A 24,666-nucleotide genomic window follows, 5' to 3' on the forward strand; every position below is an offset into this window, starting at 1 on the left:
CTCTAAGAGCCTGCACACCATGCCCTGTGAGCCAGCTTTGCCCCAGAGCAGACAAGGTGTCGTCTGCGCCACCCCGCATCAGCTCACCTTCTCTGGAAACCTCCCACCAACCCTCCTCTGAGGACTCCCACCTACATGGCACCAGGGCCACCGCTCCCTGCCGACAGTCACCAGTACACACTGGATACATGACCAGACTGGTCTGGTCACAGGGAAAATCTCAGGAGGCTCCCTGCAAAGTGAGGACAAGAATGCTCACTCTTTTCCACTTAGATTCAAACCTGGATATACATTGCCCAAACAATTGCTGGAATCCAACTCACAAACATGAGAGAAGAGCCTGCAAAAAACAGTCAATAACAGCAAAAGAAAAAACACCCAAAGCCAAGAAATGGATTCTAATCACCTCACCGAGCCCTGAACCAGGCATGCTTTGCCAAACCCAACTCCAGAACTTCAGTTACGAGCCAAGAAAATCTTTTTTTTTTTTCTTAAGCCAGTCTGGATTAGGTGTTCTTGCCACGTGAAATACAGAGGGGTCTGAGATACATTCTTGGTATTGGGATTACATGTCCAACAATGCCTGAAGTAAGAGAGATGTGCTCTGGCGACCACCTCCTCAGAGGGACCAGTTACAACAGGGTGGCTCTGCTTCCTGCACACCTGGTAAGGAGCCCCGCCCTCTCGGGTTTCGACAGCCCCAGCCATGTGCCAGGACACAAGTCTCCACCCCTTAGGGGACCAGGACACAAAGCCCAAGAATCAGCTTTCTTCTCTCGCAGGTCCAACCGGTGAAGGGCCTTTACCTGAGGTGGCATCCTTGCCCCTCCCTACTGAGTGACCAATGACAAAAAAATTAAAAAAAAAAAAAGTTCCCTAGGCATTTTCAGTTCCTCTGATGCCTCTTTAAAGGTTCTTCATTCCTAAATGATTTGCTGAATCAAGGCACTGGCCATTTTTTTAGTGTTGCTGGGTTCTGTTTCTACTTAAGAAAACTAAACAATAAACTACATGTACTACTTAGCCTCCCTAACTAAACTGATAGCACCACCTCTGACTCTTTACTATCAGACTCAGTAAGGTCAAATCCAAACCTACCAAAATTTAAGTAATACGACTACAATATTCTTGATGTCCTTCCCTAACTAAGACGTCTTTTTACTTCCCAGTGAGACTGCCATCAAATTGCCGACTCTGAAAAGCTGCCCGTCTTCAACAGTGTTTGTTTCAAATGCTTTGACGGTAGCTGTTCGTCTCATTTAATAATTGCATTTTTTTATTTTTTTTAAGTTGAGCTCTGTGCCCAACATGGGGCTCAAACTCATAACCCCTAGATCAAATCTCATGCTCTACTGACTCAGCCAGCCAGGCACCCCAATTTTTTAAAAATTTATTTATTTTAGAGAGAGAGGGAGAGAGAAAAAGAATCCTCAAGCAGACTCCCCACTGAACCCTGAGCACGGAGCCCAATGGGGGCAGGGCTCAATCCCAGGACCCTGAGATCATGACCTGAGCCAAAATCAAGAGCTGGTCCCTTAAACAACTGAGCCACCCAGGCGCCCCTCATTTATTTTTTAAGTTAAAATCCACTGCTTTAAAAAAACCAAAAAATAAATTAACAGTAATTAAGATTTGTAGGTAAGGAAGAAAAAATATAAAGAGAATTTAGAGAGACATATAAATGTTACCCTTGGTAAAAGATAAAAATTAATTACCTGAGAAGCAGATCTTATGCCGAAGGGGAAATAAAGACAATGTGGCCTGTGAAAAGGAAGACAGAGAGTGAGGGTCCAGTGACCCAGCCCTTCGGCACTGCGCTAGGGGTCGCCTCAGGCCATCACTCAAGTGTTAGGTCTGTATGGATTCTGAGGCCGGGCTATGTTCTAGCTCAGCCAAAGCTGCAACAATTTGAGTAGCGAAGTCGCAACGTTATTGTGTTATAACCGGTTACCAAAATAAGTATCCATGAGTCCATGATATGAATAAGTGATTAACAAGGAAATGGGGGAAGAAGGGACAAATCTTCCTTACAGGGAATTCCAAATAGTCATAATACGTGTATCCTTCTCTAACCTGGGAGGTCGAACTCAGGTCCCTTCCCCGTGAGCAGGGGCTGGACTCACTCACTTCCACAGCAGAGTGTGATGTGGGAAACAGTAATATCCCAGCAGAGAAGCCTGGAAGGCACCACCCTCACCCCAAACGATTATGGATAAAAGATCAGGGACAAGCCATGTTGCCATCGTGTACCCCCTCAACGTGATGTGATAAGAAGGACATTTCACCTTTGTGGTATTCTTCCCCAAAACCTCATAACCCATAACCTCAGTCTTAGCACACAAAAACATCAGATAAACCCAAACTGAAGGACATTTCTACAAAATACCTGACCAGTATTCCTCAAAACTATCAAGAGATCATGAAAACAATGAGAGGCCTGAAGAACCATCACAGATCTGAAGGCCTAAGGAGATAACTAAATGCTGTATGGCGCCCTGGCCTGGATCCCGGGACAGAAAAAGGGTATCAGTGGAAAAACTGGTAAAATCCAAATAAAGTCTCCAGTTTAATTAATAGTAACATATTGACGTTGGTTTCTACGTTTAATAAATGTACCAGGGTTACAGAAATCTAAACTTATCCCAAAATAAAGTTTAAAAGAAAAAAGAGAGAGTGAATTAAATTATACAACAACCCAATGTAAAAACATTCACTTTTAAAATGACATCCACTGTGCTCGCTTCGGCAGCACATATAAAATGACATCCACTTTTGGGGCACCTGGCTGGTTCCACTGGTGGAAGCATGTGACTCCCAATCTCAGGGTTATAAGTTTGGGCCCCAAGTTGAGTGTAGAGATTACTTAAAAACTAAATCTTTAATTTAAATAAATACATTTAAATAAATAAATTTTAAAAACGACATCCACTTTTGAAAATTATCAACAGAACAAAACCACATAAAAAAAGTGATATAAAATGTTAAACAGGAGGAAAAAAAACAAAAAAAAATGCACCAATGATTAGAACTATTTAAAAACAGTTGGTTAAGTTGGAACAGTTGGTTAAGCAGTTCTTGGTTTCCGCTCAGGTCGTGACCTCAGGGTCGTGAGACTGAGCCCCAGGTCAGGCTCCACACTCAGCCTAGAGTCTGCTTAAGACTCCCTCTCCCCCTGCCCCTCCCCGTCCCAGCACGTGTACTTGCTCTAAAATAAATAAATAAATCTTTAAAAAAAAAAAAAAAAGGTTAAAAACAGGTAGTAATTAAGGCAGTTGGTACTTTCATAAACCTTAACTTCAAACAAAATTGAGGGAAAATTCCCATGTATAATTGTACTATTTTAAAACTCAGATAACATTATACTTGAACAATCTAAAAAGAGGAAAAAAAACTCCATAAAAGCTTTAAGATGGTGTCTACTTAAGATAATGCACATTTTGGCTACACTAATAGAAATACAGAATCTGAACCGAGGAAAGTAAGCGTGCCCTGATTTCACATGCACTGATCAGAAGAACCAAAAGGATTCCACGCAATTCAAGTCTAGTTTAGCTGTGCTTAAGATGGTCAGAGAAACGTCTCTGCCCCAGCTGGGAAGAGAGCATCAAGCACATTACACAGAAAAGAGCATCTGAGTTTAGAGTTTGAATAGAGAGAAGTATTAATATACATTCACTCATTCAACATCTATTTAGTGAACATCCCACACATACCAGGTACTATTAAAGAAACTGAACACTTAGCAGTAAATAAAACAGACAAAAATCTGTAACCCCAGAGAACTTAAAACCTACTTGGATGGAAATGATCAAAAACAAAGTAAAACGGTTAGTATGCAAGACAGGGCTGAATGCTATGAAAGAAACCAAACAGGTAAGTACGGTAAGGCAGGTATGGTAAGTTGACAAACAAAGGAACCTGTGCCGGGGGGCACTCAGCACCCTACGCTTGTTGCAAAGCCAAGGGGATACAGAGATCCCACCAACCAGCAAACCCAGTAGTAAAATATGCAGCACAATATTTTCCAGTAAAGATTCCAAAATAATTGGATTAAATATTTATTCAATGTAGATCTCACCACTCCACAATGCTCCAGTGATCAACACAGCTTCACAGGATATCAACTGGCATTAAAACCGGCATTCAAGGGCGCCTGGGTGGCTCAGTTGGTTAAGCAACTGCCTTCGGCTCAGGTCATGATCCTGGAGTCCTGGGATCGAGTCCCGCATCGGGCTCCCTGCTCAGCAGGGAGTCTGCTTCTCCCTCTGACCCTTCTCCCTCTCATGCTCTCTGTCTCTCATTCTCTCTCTCTCAAATAAATAAATAAAATCTTTAAAAAAAAAAAAAAAAAACCGGCATTCAAGGACTGCTGGGTGCCACCATTCAGGTTAACTACTAGGTCTGATTATCCTGAAAGTTAACTTGCCATTTTATAAAATATATTTATGCAAATAGCCATGAGCTGTGTTAGTATTATTAAGCCAAATTAAATAAACAGATTTATTATAAAACTGGTCCTGAGGCTATGGCATTCTGTTACAAGCTCTCCTGTTGGCTATTCAGCTTTAACCAAATAGCATCATTAAATATGTGCTGCTGATATGACTAGTGTTTAATTTGTAGTAACTCCACTTTGGTTTTACCACAAGATTTTATCTGTACATTTTCAAGGAATATATAAAGTCAAGTCAACCCTCAGATTAGATTTAACACTCAAATTTGAAAAACATATTAGGAAAAACTGGAGCACTGAAGTAATTCAGGAATAAAGTGAGATGGGCTCTGACTGCGTTGATGGCAATATGAATGAAGAAAAAAGATACCAAGAGACACTCTAAAATTAAAAACCCCAAAATTAAATCCAAAAAAATAAATAACTAAATTAAGAATCCAGATGCACTTATACGAAGAGGAAAAAAAAAAGATCAAAAGAGGAAGAATTTGGACCTTAGGATGTAAACGGAGATGTTAATTCCTCACATGGCCATTCCTAGCACAGACAAGCAGAATGATGGGCAGTTAGAGGAAACACACCATTCTTCTCAAGCATCTGGTCTCAGGACCTCTTTAGTTTCTCTGGGCTGTAACTATGGGTATTTAGCATCTTAGAAATTACAACCTGAGAAATTTTTAAAACATAACTCATTTAAAAATAGTAATAGCAAACCTTTACATGTTAATAGAAATAACACATTTTAATTTAAAAACTATTATCCTTTCTAAAAAAAAAAACAGTGAGTGGTATTGTTTTACATTTTTGCCAATTTTTTTAAAATATGTCTTAATAGAAGACAGCTGGATCTTATCTGCTTCTGCATTCAATCTGTTCCAATATGTTGTTTTGGTTAAAGAATATGAAGAAAATCCATTTCCAAACACGCATTTAGCTAGAAAATGGAAGAGTATTTGAACAGCCTTTTGAGGTAATTGTGGATCTCATGCTTTGATATTAAACCAAAACTGTTCTATGAAAAAGTGACTAGTTGAGCTTGCAATTCAACCTCCTAAGTGCTTTTCCTCAAGACAACACTATTCTTCGGTAAGCAGTGGTGGTTTCTTAAAATTAGTTGCAATGTAGAATCTGAAATTGTATCAATAAACTTTTTGAACTCTGCTACATTAAAATTCATTGGTCTATTCATTTCAAATGGATCTTTAACCTGTGCATGACTTTATAACATCATCATTCCTCATCTGAAAAATATTGGTCCACTGGGTTATGCAGATTTTCCAGAAATTGACATATTTCCAAAAATCATATTTGGTAAATCCACTGATCTCATCAGAAAAGTCTTTTAAGTATTTACTGGGAAGCTGTCAAGCTCACGGTGACAGATACAAGTTTTCCAAAAATTCTAATTTTTGCTTGTAAGCTCAAACATTCTCATCAGCAACAAATACAGTTGGTTTTCCTTGAAGGACAGGCTCCCTTCACTGAAAAAAATGTTTGCCAAATACCTGTCTGAATAATCTTCGTTTGTCTGTCAACCCTTCTTTCAAGTAAAAATGTTCTCCATGAAAAAAGCAGCTAGGGCAGCTTGCAACTCAATCACTTAAGTAAGTGCCGTTCCTAGAGGCATCCTTTGGGCTTTGGTACCCAGAAGCAATTTTTACACGGTTCTGTCTCGCCACACAGAACATTTCAATAGTGTGCACTCAGGATCACGAGTAAATAAAATTAAAAATATTTATTACTTCATCAAGGATATTCTCTAGAACTGGTTCTTGGTGTTTTGTTTTTTGTTGTTGTTTTTTTACTCCAAGTGCTAAGGTGTCAATAGTTTTTACCTACCACTGTTTTTCCACCACTGGTGCATATGTCGACACGAGGAAGGAGGAAAAGAAAGTAGCAAATGACATTTTAGTATTATGACAAAGATAACCTCACAGACCCTCTGGGGTCCACAGACCAGGCTTTGAGAAGAGCCACCATAGTATATCCAGACACCTTATAAATCAAATGGTTAACAATCCCTCCTTTTCATTTGCCTTGCAAAGTACCTAGAATGGGCAACATATTCAAAGTATATACTTCTAATATACTTCTAAAAGACACATTTATAAGAATGAAGTCCTAGAAATCACCATTCTTCTTGCAACTAAAACAAAAAATCCAAAAATCCATGTGAAGAATATTTAATGAGGAATACTCTGCCCTGCCAAACTATAGAATCTAAATGGTAGTGTGCCATACATCTATGCCAAATTAAAAGAGACTAATGTCTAACAAAATGCATTTTAAACAAATTGCTTGTTTCCACCCATCTGTCCTACCCTTCACCACTGTAAGAAGGTATCATCAGTGGTCATGGTCACTCCTCTGACTCCCCAGCTACCTAAAACCACCTCATCCTACCAACCAATGCCCCATTTACTCAGACTTACCCCTACCCCCATAAAAGAAAGATAAAATACGGGCACCTGGGTGGCTCAGTCAGTTGAGCAGCTGCCTTCGGCTCCTGGGGTCCTGGAATCAAGCCCCGCATCCGGCTCCCTGCTCAGCAGGGAGCCTGCTTCTCCCTCTCCCTCTGCCTCTGCCTGCCTCTCTGCCTACTTATGCACTCTCTCTCTCTCTCTGTCAAACAAATAAATAAAAAATAAATAAAAAATCTTAAAAAAAAAAAGATAAAATAAAAATCTTGTTCTAGGGACCTTTTCAATTCCTAGAATGCCTCTATTTGTATTTAAAAAGGAGAAAAATGACAAAAATAGACCAGCTCACTACTGCTAGACCCAAGCATTCCACCCAAACAACCTGCAAAACGCTAGTAGAAGAAACTTCTGAAATTCTGGTTTGAAGGACATGGGAAAGCCAGAAAGGAGAGTAATTATCAACCAGAATTTATGGGGCATTCTGAAAATGCTAAATCCTGTAATGCAACAGGCATCTTGGTGCCTAAACTTTAGCAGACCACTTGTACATGCAACTACAGCTGACAAGTGTCATGAACAGCATTTGTGCTAAAGAATCTTTAGGAAACAGATGAGCCAGTGACTAGTGATCGGAAGAAATAAGGGGGAAAATACAGATCTTATTTGTAGCCCTGAGTTAAATAGTACTAAAAGGCACAGGAAAATTACAGTGACATGGCAATCTTAGTTGAACAGAAAACACTGACTTGATTGTCACAGAGAAAGTGAGTAGACTCTGCACTAATGCATTTTCCACAAAAATCAGATCACTCTCCTCCTTCCAGCAGAAGAGTAAACTAAACTCTAAGTTCAACATGGAGTCTACAGACCAGCATTCCTGTGTTTATCTGAACACTATCAGTTTACAAAGACATGTCTTACAGAAGAAATGGCCATCTAAATTTAAACCAATTGGAGGGGGCGCCTGGCTAGCTGCGTTGATGGAGTGTGCAACTCTTGATCTCGGAGTCCTGAGTTCGAGCCCCATGCTGGGTGTAGAGATTACTTTTTAAAAAGTTTCACAAATTTAGGGGCACTTGGGTGGCTCAGTCGTTAAGCATCTGCCTTCGGCTCAGGTCATGATCTCAGGGTCCTGGGATGGAGCCCCGCATCGGGCTCCCTGCTCCGCGGGAAGCCTGCTTCTCCCTCTCCCACTCCCCCACTTGTGTTCCCTCTCTCGCTGTGTCTCTCTCTGTCAAATAAATAAATAAAATCTTTAAAAAAAAGTTTCACAAATTTAAACCAACTGGAGAATTAAACTATCATAAATGTTGTCAAGAATTTGCTTCAACAGGGGTACCTGGGTGGCGCAGGTGGTTGAGCCTCTGACTCTTGGTTTGGCTCAGGTCGTGATCTCAGGGTCGTGAGATCCAGCCCCACATGGGGCTCCAGGCTGGGCTTGAGATTCTCTCTCCCTCTCCCTCTACCCCTCCTGCTCATGCTCTCTCTCTCTCTCTCTCTAAAATAAATAAATCTTTAAAAAAGAAAAAAAATTGCTTCAGCAAAAGACAAAACAGATTAAATTGACATTTAGAAATAAAAGTTTTTGGGGCGCCTGGGTGGCTCAGTCGTTAAGCGTCTGCCTTCGGCTCAGGTCATGATCCCAGGGTCCTGGGATCGATCCTCACATCGGGCTCCCTGCTCTGCAGGAAGCCTGCTTCTCCCTCTCCCACTCCCCCTGCTTGTGTTCACTCTCGCTGTGTCTCTCTCTGTCAAATAAACAAATCTTAAAAAAAAAAAAAGAAAGAAAAGTTTTCTTTGAAAATATACTAAATCTATTTTATGAGCTAAATCCTCTCCTTTCATCAGGTATGTACTCAGTTTACTGAAATACTGCTGGAGGGAAATGAAAGGCAAAATTACAGCTCAGAAACTAAAACTATGATACACAACTCATGATTCAAAGACAACGAGATACATATTTTTCACCACTAGTTGATACAAGCAAAAATGTAGGTAAATCTGATGTCAGATGCTCTTCCCTCCAGGAAGTCAATTTTAAATCTTAAACCTCTGATAAGCCAACATCTAACACAAATTTAATAACACACACTGTGCAAAATTTTAAGAGAAACTCAATTCAGGTAAATACAAGGGATCCTTATTCCACCGTTGCAGCCAACAAGTACAGGAGACAGGTGATAGGAATCTGCTGTTCCCACAGCCCGCTCCACGTGTTTGGCTGCTCAGTGAATCTAGTGCTCAAGGGTAAGTATTTTTCAGATAGCATTGGCCCTAAAGTGCAAACCAACAACTCTGTACTCAAAAACAAAACAAAACAAAACAAAACTAATGATGTATTCCTCATACTAGAGGAGAGATGGACTGGTTTGGGCCTGAAGAGAAATATTTATGATATGGAATCTTCCTAGACTTTTCATGGGTAATTCTGCTGACATAGTATTGTTGCCTTGCACACTGTCCTTATGTCCTAGCCCCCAAATAAGATGTTCCCTCTGTATTCTGAAGACAGAGATAAAAAAAATAAAAAATAAAAAATTTTTTTAAAGGACTAGGTAGTTCAAACTACTAAACCCACAGCATTTACAGAACCTCTCAGAATTTCCAGACATCCTACAAGTGACCGTTATCAGCTAGTTTCAGCATTTGAGTTTAGTGTACACAACAGGGGGGTAAACATGTCTGCAAGGGCCATTTCTATAATCCATGGACACCAACAGAACCCTTCACCAGTGAGACCTTTCAAAACTCCTCTGGCTCATCTCGGCCCTAAAGTTCATTTTCTTGCTAAAAATAATAATAGTTTGGGGACAAGATGAAGTAAAGGAGGTAGGGACAGTTATGAGCTGCAAGCGTTTTCATGATTTTCCTATTCGTAAGGTTCAGCTCTTACACTACTGAGGTACTGGAAAACTCCACACCTTTCAGTATTATAAATACACTACTGAGGTACTGGAAAACTCCACACCTTTCAGTATTATTTACAATCAATGATATTTTTCAGTATTTGTTTTACCAAATATATTGTCTACTGAATTTTTTATTAGTATAACATCACTTATCACTAATAGTTAAAGCCCGGGGAAGGGCACCTGGGTGGCTCAGTCGTTAAGCTTCTGCCTTCGGCTCAGGTCATGATCTCAGAGTCCTGGGATCGAGCCCCACATCGGGATCCCTGCTCAGCGGGAAGCCTGCTTCTCCCTCTCCTACTCCCCCTGCTTGTGTTCCCTCTCTCGCTGTGTCTCTCTCTGTCAAATAAATAAATAAAATCTTTTAAAAAAATAAAAAATAAAGCCCTGGGAAAATCTCTTTTCAGCCTCCAAATACCTATGGAAATGCTATAAAGCATTCACCAACCACAGGGAAACCAGTTATATAATCCCTGCAGTTATCGCTCTGAAATCTCCACACTAATATGAAGGCTTTTAGGCAGGAAAAAAGCCTTCATCCCAGCACCTCCATGTGGGAAAGGAGAATGAGAAGGCTAGGATGAGTGCCCAGCATTTGGGACTCTTAGACTCTGGGGCTAGGAAAGACAGGGCTCTTTGTTTGATAGTCCGGCTTTAAAAACACTGATACTTTCTCTAGTGTAGAATGTCTCCTTATAGAGGGTAAGAACATCTCACCCTTTCTCTGAATAGTCCTACTGGGTGAAGACTGAGGCAACCAACAGTCTGAAGACACTTTCTTTCCCAGACAATGTGAACGCTAGCCACAGCTGGCTGGCTGCATGCTGTTAGCGCTAACAAGTGATAAATGGTAAAGAAAACAACTTTATTTCTTTAAATACAAGACTAAATTCTATAAGAAAAATCTAAAGTAACTTTGAACTTGCCAAGCAGATACGTGTAAAGAAAAACTATTTTCATTTACATTACACACAATACTCTCTGAATAGTACTCCACTTCTGATACTTCTGGCCACCAAATGTGTGGCAACACCAACTAAGTGTCCTACAATTTAACTCACTTCTGACACTATGTACCTGGACAGAGCATCAGATTCCACAGGTTAAGGGCTCAGTCCCACAAGACTTGTCTCACCCTGCTTTGGATGCCAACTGCAAGTCCAGATTGTCGAGCTCCTTCCCAGCCAACTCCAGACTAGGTTCCCATGAGCCCCTTCTTGGGTTCAATTAATTTGCTAGAACAGCTCACAGGACTCAGGAAAACAGTTTCTTTACTAAATGTGCAGTCCGTTAGAAAAGGCGTTAACTGGGGAGCAGCCAGATGGAAGAGATGCCCAGGGTGAGGTACATGGGAAGGGTACTCTCCGTGGCGGGACCTTTCCCAGCAGCCCCACAGCTCCACCAACCCAGCTCTCCCAGCCCTGTCTCTTTGGGTTTCTATGGAGGCTTCATCATGTAAGCATGATTCAGTCTTTGGCTGTTGGGTGACTGAACTCAACCTCCAGCCCCACTCCCTCCCTCCCTCCAGGGGTGGGAAAAAGGGAGGGTCTAAACGCTTCAATCTTTCTAACCACATGGTTAGCTCCCCCGGCAACCAGTCCCATCTTTAGGTGCTTTCCACAAGTCATCTCATTTGCACAAACTCAGGTACTGTTCAAAGGGGTGTGTTATGAGTATCAAGACACCTTTATCACTCATCACTTAGGAAAGTCCAAGGGTTTGGGGGGTTCTGTGCCAGAAACAGGATAAACTTATTATAAATCACAATATCCCAACCTGATTGTTTACAAAGTTAGTCAGATACACAATAGTCCTAAAAAGCTTTTAGGTGCTATTATGCCTATAATGCAGAGACAAAAAAGAAAAAAAAAAAATACGCTTTTAATCAGCATTAGAGGTTTTATGGATTAATTAATAAAAAGAATTTCAGAGAAATGCATATAATGTAACAACTCAATTAAACGCCAGCTAGGGGAGATCACAATTACCTGTGGTGGTGATGTGAACTCCAGTCCAATATTTCTCAAACTCTCCAGAGGAATAGCTCTAAGTGGGTAACAGAAACCAAGCACCCTGAATCCCAGTATTTGAGCTAAAAAGGACCCTAGAGGCAGCAAAAGCCTCTAAGGGACTTGGGTCCTACTGGCTGTGTGAACCTAGGCAAGTTACTTACCTTCATCAAGTTCCTATTTCTTTATCTGCAAAACAGAGATCTCTGAAGGCACATGGTAAATGCTCAATAATCACAAGTTGTGTACTTGTTCATATCATTCATTTTGCAATGAAGATGAAATCCACAAAAGCTACTTGCTATGAAAATACAATTAGTTTAGTGGCAGAGTTTAGCCTAGAGCCTAGGCTCTTTGCAGGATACCCAGCTGCCAGTGGAAGGTGCCCTTTAAGAATATCTTCTTTAGGGGGGCCTGGGTGGCTCAGTCGTTAAGCATCCCAGGGTCCTGGGATCAAGCCCTGCATCCGGCTCCCTGCTCAGCAGGAAGCCTGCTTCTCCCTCTCCCACTCCCCCTGCTTGTGTTCCCTCTCTCGCTGTGTGTCTATCGAATAAATAAATAAAATCTTTTTAAAAAATTAAAAAATAAAAAGAATATCTTCTTTAGCACCTAACTTGAGCGCTCTATTTCAGGCAAATATCCTCCAAAGGCAAAATTACTTACAGGCCAAAGTAGGACAGCAACTCATTTCCTTCCTAGCCTGTTCAAGCAACATTTCTACCATTTGAAAGTCCTTCTTGATTACTCTAGAAGGACATTTCCCAACCTTTTCCGACCCAAAAACACTTCGTATGGTAACATCTGATAGTACCCTCCAGGTGTTTTGGTTTTTTTTTGTAACAATTTTGCAAATTTTGTTTGTACTATTAAAGAATCTGAATATAGAATCATTTCAGATCAGGATTTTATAAATAAGGATACTCACATTGCAGCTTTTTCCATCTAATAATATGATAGATCAGTATAACAGTAAAAAAAATTAAAGTTCATCTCAATAGAATCTTTAAAATATTCACAAGACAGGTATTTTTCCCATTTAGCAAATAATATATGGTGCTTATTTTTAAATAATTAATATGCATGATTTTCAACGTTTCTAAAATAAAATGTTTGGTTTAGAGACTCCATGTTTATCAAGCACAGGGCAGGTTTCTCAGTAAAGCATCGTCAGCTCTATTACTTGCAGGCACGGGTAGGACTCATGCAGCTACAAATAAAGTACAACGACAGTTCACTATTAGGCTTTGGCACTGAAAACATACAAAGCTCCTTTAATGGTTGAAACTTTCAACTGTTTAAAGAAAAATCATCTAATTTCTTAAATTTGGGGGGTTTGCTTACAAAGCACTTCTGAGATGGTCTTTAGTATCAAAAACCAAGGCACTAAAACAGACAAAATAGACATGATGTTCTGTCCTTCTGACATGATTTTAAAACTTATTAGACATTTTGATATATGAATTTAGCTCACATGAATGCAAGTGAGGGATAAAGATCATCCTGAGATAAATTTGCATAATTACTATTTTACACTCCTCACTTTTTTTCCAGTTTCTCAACCTTTTTGACCTTAACCGACAGTATATGAGGGGTATAAATTAAAATTTTACAATAGTTCCTGACAATAGGTAGCAAAGCTCACTGGGTGATACACAATATAGCCATGCAAAACTCACTTGGGTAGAACCTCGAAGGCTCTGCTTTAGGGGCAGGGGTGCTATTTAAATAATTCTGTATTGAGTTGTTCCTAAAAAAGCGATCTCCCAAGTTTTCACGGCTGTGGTCCTAAATCCACTTCACAAAAATTTTATTTCTATCCACTGTGTACAAAACCCTTTTCTACCTTCACCATGTAGATAAGTAAAATAAAGCTTAAAATGAAGGGGAGAGAAAAACACAAGAGATATGCTGAGGTATTTCTTTCTATGCAGGAGATAAGCTGTCTAGTTGGGTTCGGAGAGGGCAAGGGTGTTTTGAGCCGAACAAGCTAAACAGTATCTTGAGATGCTAAAGTGGTAGGGAAGACATTCCAGAAAGAGGACCGAGCACAGACTTTCCATGTGAAACTTCCTGGAAACTAGTAAAAAGACCAATCGAGTTCAATAGGGGAAAGGTATAAGAAAACGATCAGAGATCAGACTAATTAGAGTTCTCTGTAGATGGCCTGGCTTCACGAGTTCCTTGAACTGACAGCCAGAGGAAGACTGAGTTGGGAAATGGCATGATCACAGGTGAGGTGTCTCACACCCAATAGAAACCCAGAGGCTCGCTTTCTCCACCCCCTTAAGGAGGAGGAAGAGTCATGTATTACTTGTATAATGAAGAAAAACTAAAAGTTATTGTAAGGATAAATTGGGTACTAAGCAAAGGAAGAACCAAAACTGCAGAAATAAAATAATAGGATGAAGAAATCAAGTATATAATCTCTTAAAAACCATCTGTTTGTATAACAAAAAATTTACTTAACTGTAAAATAGATAGACCAAGCTTGCAATCTCACCACTTTTATATACCAGATTCTAAGATCAAGGTTACTTTTGATTACTTTTAATATTCTCACTTATCCTTTAACTCTAATAAATGAAAAGGTCTGAATTACCCAAAACTGAAAATTTAAAGAATTACTAATATTATTACTTTGAAAACAGCTTAATTTAAAAATTCCAAAAAAAAAAACAGGTGTCCCTGGTGGCTCAGTCAGTTAAGCATCTGCCTTCGGCTCAGATCATGATCATGAGGTCCTGGAATCGAGTCCCACATCAGGCTCCCTGCTGGGGGGGTGCTCAGCAGGGAGTCTACTTACCCCCTTCTTGTGCCCCTCCCCCCTAGTCGTGCTCTCTCCCTCTCTCTCAAATAAATCTTTAAAAAACAAAAATAAATTCCAAAAAAACTTCACAAAAACTTTAAATTAAAAAAAATCGGGGCGCCTGGGTGGCTCAGTTGGTTAAGCGACTGCCTTCAGCTCAGGTCATGATCCTGGAGTCCCAGGATCGAGTCCCACATTGGGCTCCCAGCTCAGTGGGGAGTCTGCTTCTCCCTCTGACCCTCTCCCCTCTCATGCTCTCTCTCACTCTCTGTCTTTCAAATAAATAAATGAAATCTTTAAATAATAATAAAATAAAATAAAATAAAAATTCCCAGGCCACACACCTAATACTATTTGTATGAATACTATCTTTTTCACTTCCATGCTTCTGTAAACACATGACACTTTGTTATACTAAGAACTAAATGGCTCGTGGATTAATAAACTCATTTTCACACAATGTAACTGAATTTAAGCAACTGTCCCTCCCACCTTAACATTACTTAACTTGACCTATACACTGTCATTAATACACAAAATTAAAGGAAAACATTTGCAATATATGACAGAGAATGTGTACCAAGAACACAGAAAGACCTCTTACAACTGATTTAGACAAAAAACCCAATTTTTTAAATGGATAAAGGATTTAATCAAAAAAATATATACAAATGGCCAATGAATCACATGAAAAGATATTCAACATCAGTGATCACCTGGGAAATACGAATTTAAACCACAATGAGATACTGAACACTCATGAGCCGGCCCAAACTTAAAAGCCTGGCAGCACCAAGTGTGAGAGGAGATGGGAGCAGGAACTGAAATGGCACAAGGACAAGGGAAAACAGTCTGGCAGTTTCTTATAAAGTTCAATCATCATGTACCCTATGACCCAGCAATCCAACTACAAGATATTTACCCTCCCAAGAGAAATTAAAAGATATGTCCACAAAAGACTTAGACAAAGGCGCATAACAGCTTTATTAATAGCCAAAAACTGGAAACAGCCCATGTGTCCATCAACAGGTAAATGAATAAAAAAATAGTATATTCATACAATGGACTACTACTCAGAAATAAGAAGAAACTACTGAAACAAGCAACACAGATAAATCTCAAAAACACACTGGGTGAAAGAAACCAGTCACGGAAGAGTATATACTGTGTAATTCCATTTATAGGACATTCTCGAACAAGAACAATCAGATCAGCAGTAGAGAGGGAATGACTGTAAAGAGCATAAAAGAACTCTGAGGACAGCAATGTTACACCTTGACCGAGGTGGTGGGGACACCAATGCATACATTTGGCAAAACTCTTCAGACCAAACTCTTCAAATGTGTGCATCCTACTGTATATAAGTTATATTTCAATAAAGTTGATTTTTAAACTGAAGAACTGATACCTAGTTTCTAGAAAGCAATTTGACAATGTCTACTAAAACTTGAAATGTGCATAATCTTGAAGCAGCAATGTCTCCTTATGGAAAGTTGTCCCACAACCGTTCAAAGATATGTAAGGATGTTCTATTCTTTTGAGAACACAACGTCCATCACAGAGAGTTGGTTTACGGTGTGATGACACATTCATGAACTGAAATACTATGTATTCTACTTAACAAAACAGCCTAATAGCTCAGAGCTGGGAGCAGCAAATTGTTTTTATAAAGGGCCACATCTTTAAGTATTTTAGGCTTGGCAGGCTACAACCACTCTCCTTGCATATTCTTTTTTGGGAGTTTTGTTGTTGTTTTACAACTCTAAGAAATACTGAAATCATTGGCAGTTCATGGGCCCTACCGAAACAAACAAAACAAAACCCAGGCTGAGAGTGAGAGACCATAGCTTTGAAAACAGTGCACAAATCCAAACCCTTACTCTACCACTACCTGGCTGTTACCCGCTCTCTCCATCTCTTGTCATTGCAGTATCTATATAAAATAAATGAAAGCAATGAGCACAGTGCCAAGGACATAGCAAGCACTAAAAAAGTATCAGCCGTTTTTTAATACAAAGATGTCTCTGTAGTGACCTAAAAAAACTGTTCTAGAACAAAATAACTTGATCCCATTTTTATAAAATATATGTATAAACGCATATTCATATAAATACACTGAAAAGTTTGAGAAAAATATACACCAAACTGTTAAGGGTAGGGAATGGGATTACACAGATCAAAAAAGCTTTCACTTTGTAAGTCTGAATTGTTTCAGTATTTTAAACTGAACACGAATTACTTGTATTTAATCAATAGACATTTCTAACATAAAGCATATGTAGCACCATTTTCTTTATTTACAGGTCCTAAGCACACACTTAAACCTTAGAAGTGTTTAGTTCCATTCATGAGAAAGTATATTAATTCTGGAAAACAATACTGGCACAGTAACTAAAAATCTTTCATTAAACAATTTGTGCCAGGTATAGTTCTAAGGGTTTCACATGTATTAATTCATTCAATCCTCAAGAACCTTATGGTATGAATACTGTCATTATGATCACCAAGTTACAAATAGAGGACTTAGGCATCAAGAATAATTTGCCCAGGGTACAACCTGGCAGCTCAGGAACTGGAACCCAAGCAAAGTGACTCGAAAGACCACACTTAAAACTCAACTGTATTCCTCCTTAGAGGACACACCATTACAGCTCCAGCTGAGAAAGAAATCTGCAAAGACATCTTTTAGTTTGCCTAGGGCATCAGACCATCCCTCCCATAAAACTACAAATTATCTACTTTTAAATTTAACTTTGATTGAGTCACATAAACTCTTCTTGGGACCAACATGCCATTAATCAACCAACCAGCAGAAAACAAGGAATAGATAATATGGAGCCAAACAATTCAAATCTGGATCCTGACTACAAATTCCTAGCTGGATAATCCTAGACAAATTCTTAAACCCTTTAGACCAAGATTTCCTTAATCTGTAAAGGTTTGCAGAGTGTGATCATATGGCATGAAGTTTTTTTCATTGTAAAATATACATAAAATGTAACACTGTAACAATTTTAAGGGTATAATTCAGTAGCATTAAGCACATTCAAAATGTGGCTCAGCCATCACCACCACCCATGCCCAGAATTTTGTCATCAACCCAAATAGAAACTCTGTGTACCCATTAAACACTAATTCCCCACTCCCCTCAGCCCCTGGAAACATCCATTCTACTATCTCTGTGAGTTTGCCTACTCTCATAATCTCCTATAAATGGAATCATCCAATTTTCTCCTTTTGTGTCTGGCTTATTTCACTTAGCATATGTTTTCAAGGTTCATCCATATTATAGCACATATCAGAATTTCATTCTTTTAATGGCTGAATAATACTCCATTGTATGTGTACACCATGCTTTGTTCATCCATTCACCTGTTGATGGATGAAGGATGGTTTTAACAATAATTAGAAATAAAGCATCTGGGGCGCCTGGGTGGCTCAGTCGGTTAAGCATCTGCCTTCGGCTCAGGTCATGATCTCAGAATCCTGGGATCGAGCCCTGCGTATCAGGCTCCCTCTCAGTGGGGAGTCTGCCCCTCCCTCTGCTCATGTTCTCTCTCTCTCTCAAATAAATAAATAAATAAAATCTTAAAAAAATAAATAAAACATCTGATGTAAATATTACCACAATAAGAAACAAACCAAACAAATGAATAAAGCATCTGGCAAATAGGTGCTTTACTGCCTTTTTTTTCTTTGTTTTTGTCATATTTTTGTACCACATAGTACAGTGGCAAGATATGGAACCATCTTAGAAACTTATCAGCTATGCCTTTTGAGATGTTACTGGACTTGCTAATCTACACTTACCGTATTTTGAAAGAATGAAGAGCATCCCAATAAATGATCTACAATTACACTGGCACTACTTCCTTCAGTTTTAGCTTCAAAACCTACCTCAAATTATTCCAATAAAGAACTCATCAATTTTAACTAGACACCTTTCAATTAAAAGATTTACTACTGTCTCCAACACTTTCCCCTCCTTTTATTTTTGGACAAGGACCATCAATACTGACATCAAATCAAATTAAGCAGATACTATATGCAAGGCATCCAGATGATTCATCAGGCTTCTCTCTAGCTGCCTTAATACCAAACATGAATACCAATGGAATACCTGAAGGATATACAATTTTCACTAGTTATAATACTAGGAGAAACCTTGGAAGTTAACCACCTTAACGATTATTTTTCTTCAGGATCGCCTCTCAAAGGAGAAAAACACCTTCCAAAGTTCCTCACAACATAAATATTAATATACCCTGTACGCTTTGCAAAGTTCCTTTGTCAAATTATCTCCCTACATTTTTCATATTTCCTTCATTCAACTATTAAGCCCTCTATTCTCTAGCAACCACTAGGTATACAAAGAAAACAAGACAGAGCCTCTGCCTCAAAGCACTTAAGAGTGTAGTGAAGAAGCCAGATACATAAACAAATGATTACAATACAATTTGATACATGCTATAATAAAAGTATGAACAAAGCCCTGTGGAACATAAGAGTGCCTGGGAATTCAGGGCAGGCCTCTAGAAGGTAAAGGTATCATTGACTGTGAACCTTTCTCTGAATTTAATGAGCTGTTCATCTCCACTCACATGCCCTCCTCCAAACTAAAAATTTCACCTGTATACAGAACCCTCCATAATGCACAGGAAATGTTTTCCTCCTTTGTACTGACAGAAACACTTCAAGGCAAATCCATAAATCATTTCTAATTGACCCCTGAATACATTACACCGCTGGGGTAACTTCCCTTGTCAGCTTTTAAAAAAGCAGATCAACTTTCTTAATCACTATTTAGGCCAAAAGAGAAATTAATTCACACTCCTTGAGCATGCCAGCTCACCTCACTGTGACCTGGAGAAATCCGCTTAAAATTTTTAAATGGCCAATACAATTACTAATATATAGGTATGCAAGGCAAAGGTGGTATAAAAGTATTAGAACTTTTTTTTTTGCCTAAATCAACAAGTGTTTTTTTAATCACTACTTAAAACTGACTTGTATATACTCAGAATTCAACCAGAAAAAAATTAAAACAAAAATTTTAAGCCAACTCCCCAAAAGGCTTCTTAGAAAATCTTGTGGCAAATGTAGGAACAGTAATTATCAATCACAAAATCCACAAGGGAAAAACTAGAATTTCTAAAAGATCCAAATTTCTGCCAAAATTTACATAACTCATCTCCTAACAGTGGGCAAGAACTATCAGGACTTTTTAATATACAGCTATCAGTAACTAAATGTAAGCGTTATTGAACAATCCAAACCCTTAGGGCAGCACCTGGGATGTCCGTTCAATGGTGTCTAACACTCTGCAAAATACACGTAGTAAAGACTTTTACACTGGATTTCTTTGTCTCCATTTTTATGAAACCGTAAGACAGCAGATGCCCATTAGCTCTTTATCAGAACGCAAATCAGAAGAGTGCCTAAGTGTTTCTAAATTCCTTTTCTTTGAATATATTCACTTTCCACAAAAATTAAAACTGAAGATGCAATTTTCCTAAGTGTTTCCAAGAGTTTAAACATTACGTACCCTAATCCACCTCCAGAAAGACAGGAATCTTTACATCTAGGACTAGAATCCCATCTATCCCCAACTCAGAGACTATGAAAATTAAAATATATCTTAAGCATTTTCATTTTCTTGCAAGTAAAATTATCGATAAACTGGTCAGGTTTTGAAGACTTGTTCACTTTATTCCTAAATGTGAAGTAGTTCCCAATGCTCGTGAACGAAGACTAATGGAAAATAAACTCTAAAACTTATCATAAAAGTATAGATTATATTCAACTGTACCAACATTAGAGTTTTTTAAAGGTTTTTTCAAATGTTTTATGTAAATTTAAAACGCCGTAAAATTAAACTGATGAGCTTCGAAACCAAGAAAGTAAACCTTGTAATAAAATATATTTAAATTCCAAAGGCAGATTTTTATTTCCAAATGAATTTTAAGTTTTACAGATCCTGTGTAATAAAGTTCAGCTTAACTGTGGACAGCACACATTCAATTTCTTAGGCAACAAACATTTCTGCATCCAGTCTTTTCTGACTCCCCAAAGCTATTGTTCACGGAAAATTAAGACCAATCAATAAGCAATAGTTAACCATATAATTTAAACACACATTTTTCATAAGCACTTTATTTTGGTCAACTATTTCTACCATCTCATCCTCATTCAACCCCTAGGGATTTGGGGGAGTAATCGCTTACTAAATGACAGTTGATTTCGTTAGCACCTGTCGCCATTCTCAGACGCATCACACAAGTTGGCCAAAACAGCTTGTAATTTTTGTTAAGATTTTGATTCTTTGGAAAGTGGGAACTCACTAGGCGCGAGTTCCCCAAGTTTTCCAAAATACCGTGCTCCTCAATTCCTCCCATTTTCCAAAAGCGACCCCGTGGCACAGACTTTTTGGTGGTTGGAAGGGGGTACACAATGACGCGGGAACTCGACGGAAAGCCTTCCAAACGAACAAAACCAAGAAGGGGGAGAACAGCTCGACCCTGCCCGAAAACTTAACAGAAAGGAGGACGACAAGGCGAAGGCAGCCCGGCACTGCCTCGTCCGAGCGGCTGGAGCCGCGAGGTTCCCGGCTGCTGAGGGGGAAACGTCAGATGCGCGGCCACTCGGAGTCCCGTCTCCGCACGCCGTCCCGGCCGCCGCGGCCCCGCCGAGCCTGCGCGCGCGCGGGGAGGGGGCGTGGGGCCGAGCCCGCCCACCCGCGCCCGCAGCCCGGGCTCCCCACGCCCCTCTCCCGCCTGTTGTCAGGCCCGGTGTCACTGCCCCTTCCTCGCGCCGAGCTCCCCCGAGACACAGTCCGTCCTTTGTCTGAGTGCGCACTCGGCGGCGAGGTCCCACCAACTTGTGTGCGTCCCGTCCCACCCGGGCGCTCCCGCCGCGGCGCTCTACACAAAGGAGACTTGGGTTCGGGCGGCCAGCCCGCCCCGGGCACCGGAGCGTCCCCAGCCCAGCCCCGGCGCCTCCGGAGGGGCGGGCACGCGAGAGGACCCCTCCGCAAGCCCCCCGCGGGTACCCGCCCCTGCTCCCGCCTCGGGTGTCTGGGGATCCGGCACTGCCCGCCCGCGGGGGCGCGCGGGTCAGCCGCGACCCACGGCCCCCTGCCGAGGGGTCTCCTCTCACCCCGCCTGCAAAAGCGGCGCCCGGGAGCGCCCGCTCTGGGCGACACCCGGACGGGCAACGCGGCGGCGGGGATGTCCCGGCGCCGCCTCCGCCGCCGCCGCCGCCGCCGCCCCTCGCCGGGCTCCAAAGCCCCGCCGGCCGGCCGGCCCGACAGCGGCGCGTTACCTGCGCCCCGCGCCCCAGCCCGCGCCGCTCCCGCGCGCCGCTCCCGCGCGCCGCCGCCGCCGCCGGGGCCCCACCGCCTTCTGCGTCCCAGTGGGTGTCGGACGCTCCCGGACCGAGCGCCAAACCCGGCAACCCAATCGCCATCGCTTTTATTTGGCCCCCCCAGTCCAACCAAGCGCCGCCCCGATTGGCGGGACGCGAGGCGGGCTCCCGTCCAATCACAGGGCCCGCCGGGCTCGGAGGCGCCGAGCCAGCCCCACGCAGAGGCGCCCGCGGGACTCGGCCGTGCCGGGCGGGCGGCGCGTGCGCGCGGGCGCGGGCGGGCGCTAAGGGACGCGGCCGCCGAGTGGAAGCGCCGCGCCGTTTCTTTGTTCTTTCGCTGAGCGCACGGCGCCTCTCAGGAAGGCGGCGGGCAGGCGTGCAGGCAGGCGGGCGGGAACGCGGGGCCTCTGGAGCCGGGGCGGCGGGCGGGGGGCGGGCTGGGTGGGGTGGCGGGAACCGGCCGGAGGGCGGGACGGCGCGCTCGCGGCGCTTGGCGGGAACGGCCGCCTCGGAGTTCCCGGGCCGGAGAGGCGGGGCGGGGCCGAAAGCCAAGTTTGAACCAGTTCAAAACTCGGGGGTGGTAACGGTTTCAACTGCCGCGCTCTTTTCCCCGCGCGCGGAGCGGGGGCCGGCCGGGCGGCAGGCGCGCGAGAGGCTCTGCACTCGGGCGAGGAGCCGCGACCCTCCCGCGCTCCGGTGGGGTGGCGCGCCGCCCCAGCCGAGCCGAGCGTCCTCACCGCGACTCCTGTCCGCTCGAGCCCCCACGGCCCGCGGGACTTTGGCTGGTGGAGCCCGCAGTGCCGATCGCCTTAGAGACCTGGGCGAGAGCGACGTTCCGATTACTTCGGATTCCTCATTCGAGACGCCTTGTTCAGACCCAGTGCACGTGTCAACGTGAAAAATCATTTATCAAGGATGAGTGTGGTTCACTTGCCTCATGCTAATGCCTCTGGAAAACGTTAGGATAGTTGCAACATTTCTCGATTATTAAAAGGTGATCTTGAACTAAACTTGTCTCGATCCAGAGGAATTAGGAATAGTCTGTTTAGGACACAATCTCCCTTTTGGCTTTATCTGTCAATGAAGTTAAGATTAGTCCGACTTTATCTTTAGTAGGATGCAGTTATAGGGCAAAATAATCACTCGTGTGACCTGGGATTCCATATTGAGAGTTCAGACACGGTCAGCTATGAACTGCTGAGTTAAAAGCTAAAGAAATCGTGTTATATTTTCTAATTGACAAAGACTTTTTAATGACTAGAATTCTTCGTTTGATGATTTAACCCATCATTTTCCCACCTTTGCTAAATCACCATCCTATTCCTCATGTACATTCTGAACCAATTCAATGTTAGAATTACATGTGGAGGGAAGCCACAGAGAAAAGATGCTCCCACCATCCCCCCCTCAAAAAAAGAAATCTCAGAAAAGGAAATTTTAGTTGGACCCTGAAGAAAGCAAAAGATCTAGATTGAGGAGGCAGTGGGGGCACTGGAGATGGGTATGAACGTCTTGCAGAATAAAAGCTGAGAGCTCCAACTGGGAGAGTAAGCAGATCAGAGAGTTAAGTGGGGCTGTATTAAATATAGTATGTTTATAATATGATACATATTTAACTTAAATAGAATATGCAGGCTGACTTGGACCAGGAAGTACGGACGCCAGTGGGTCACAATATTGTCTTAGTTCAGTGCTGACATTATTCAGTTAAGCAAGACGTTTTAGGTCACAGTGATGGCAGCAGAAAGGGGTGATTTTAAAATACTGCCAAAGGATTTCATTCTATATGGAGCACATAGTGTGCTGCAACTCTATTTTGTATATTGACAAACACAGGAAAGTTAGGAGGATTTTGCTTTCAATACTAAGAATAATTTTCTGAAGATTCCAAGCAGGGAAAGCAAGAAAATCCAGGGGCGGGGGGGGGCGGTGAATGCTAGTCACCATGGAGGCCTAAAGAAGCAGAAAGCCAGGCTGAGCACGAGGTGAATGTGAGGGTGAGAGTCACCAAGGTTTTTCATGTCTGTGAAGATGCTCCGATCACAGCTGTGCTACTGGCAGGTCCTTCCGTCCTCTGTTAAAGACAGACATGCACTAGTTCAGTTGCAGGAAGAAACCAAAAATGGGGAGTTAAGTTCGGAAGTCAGGATGTACCTCTACCTTAGTCGAAGTTACACTCCCAGGGCCTGGGCTGCTGGCACACAATTTATTCTCGGGGTTTTTTTCCTGGGGGAACAGGAGAAGGTCAAGTGCAAAGTTAAGGCTATTAGCATCACAGAGCATTCCTTTCAACCCCATGAATGGGATTTACTTCTCACACATCTCATTTATTCACTCAGCATTCAACAAGTATTTATGGAGGGCTTACTAGTTGAAAGACACCCTTCTGGGGCTAGGAATACAATGTGAGCAAAACAGAAATTCCTGCCTTGGTGAAGCTGATATTCTAGTGAAGAGAAAAAGTAAACGACAGGGCATATGAGGTGGTGGTAAATAACATGGAGAAGAAGTTGGGATGAAGGGAGGGAATTGAGCGCAAATGCAACGATTTTAAAATAGCTTGGTCAGGAAGACCTCTCCTCTCTGAGAAGGGGACATTTGAAGAAAAACTTGACGGAGGAAATGGTGAGTGGCAAGCCCTACAGGCGAGCCTGCCTCGAGTGTTTGGGAACTGGAGGGGGAGCAGGAAAGGAGGCCGAAGAGATGA

The 24,666-nt window shown here is 41.9% G+C and overlaps 1 protein-coding gene across 6 annotated transcripts in view; it reads right to left on the reverse strand.

Annotated features, from left to right (window-relative positions):
- The window catches only part of EZH2 (enhancer of zeste 2 polycomb repressive complex 2 subunit), a 66,010-nt gene extending 43,981 nt beyond the window's left edge, over window positions 1-22,029 (reverse strand). For all 6 annotated transcript variants that reach the window (XM_036121251.2, XM_036121236.2, XM_036121269.2 and 3 more), the window contains exon 1: window positions 21,918-22,029. The gene's annotated coding sequence lies outside the window, so the exon portion shown is untranslated. The remainder of the gene's footprint in view (window positions 1-21,917) is intronic.
- Between the last annotated feature and the right edge of the window lie 2,637 nt (window positions 22,030-24,666).

The sequence above is a fragment of the Halichoerus grypus genome, chromosome 12, assembly GCF_964656455.1.
Source record: "Halichoerus grypus chromosome 12, mHalGry1.hap1.1, whole genome shotgun sequence".
NCBI lineage: Eukaryota > Metazoa > Chordata > Mammalia > Carnivora > Phocidae > Halichoerus > Halichoerus grypus.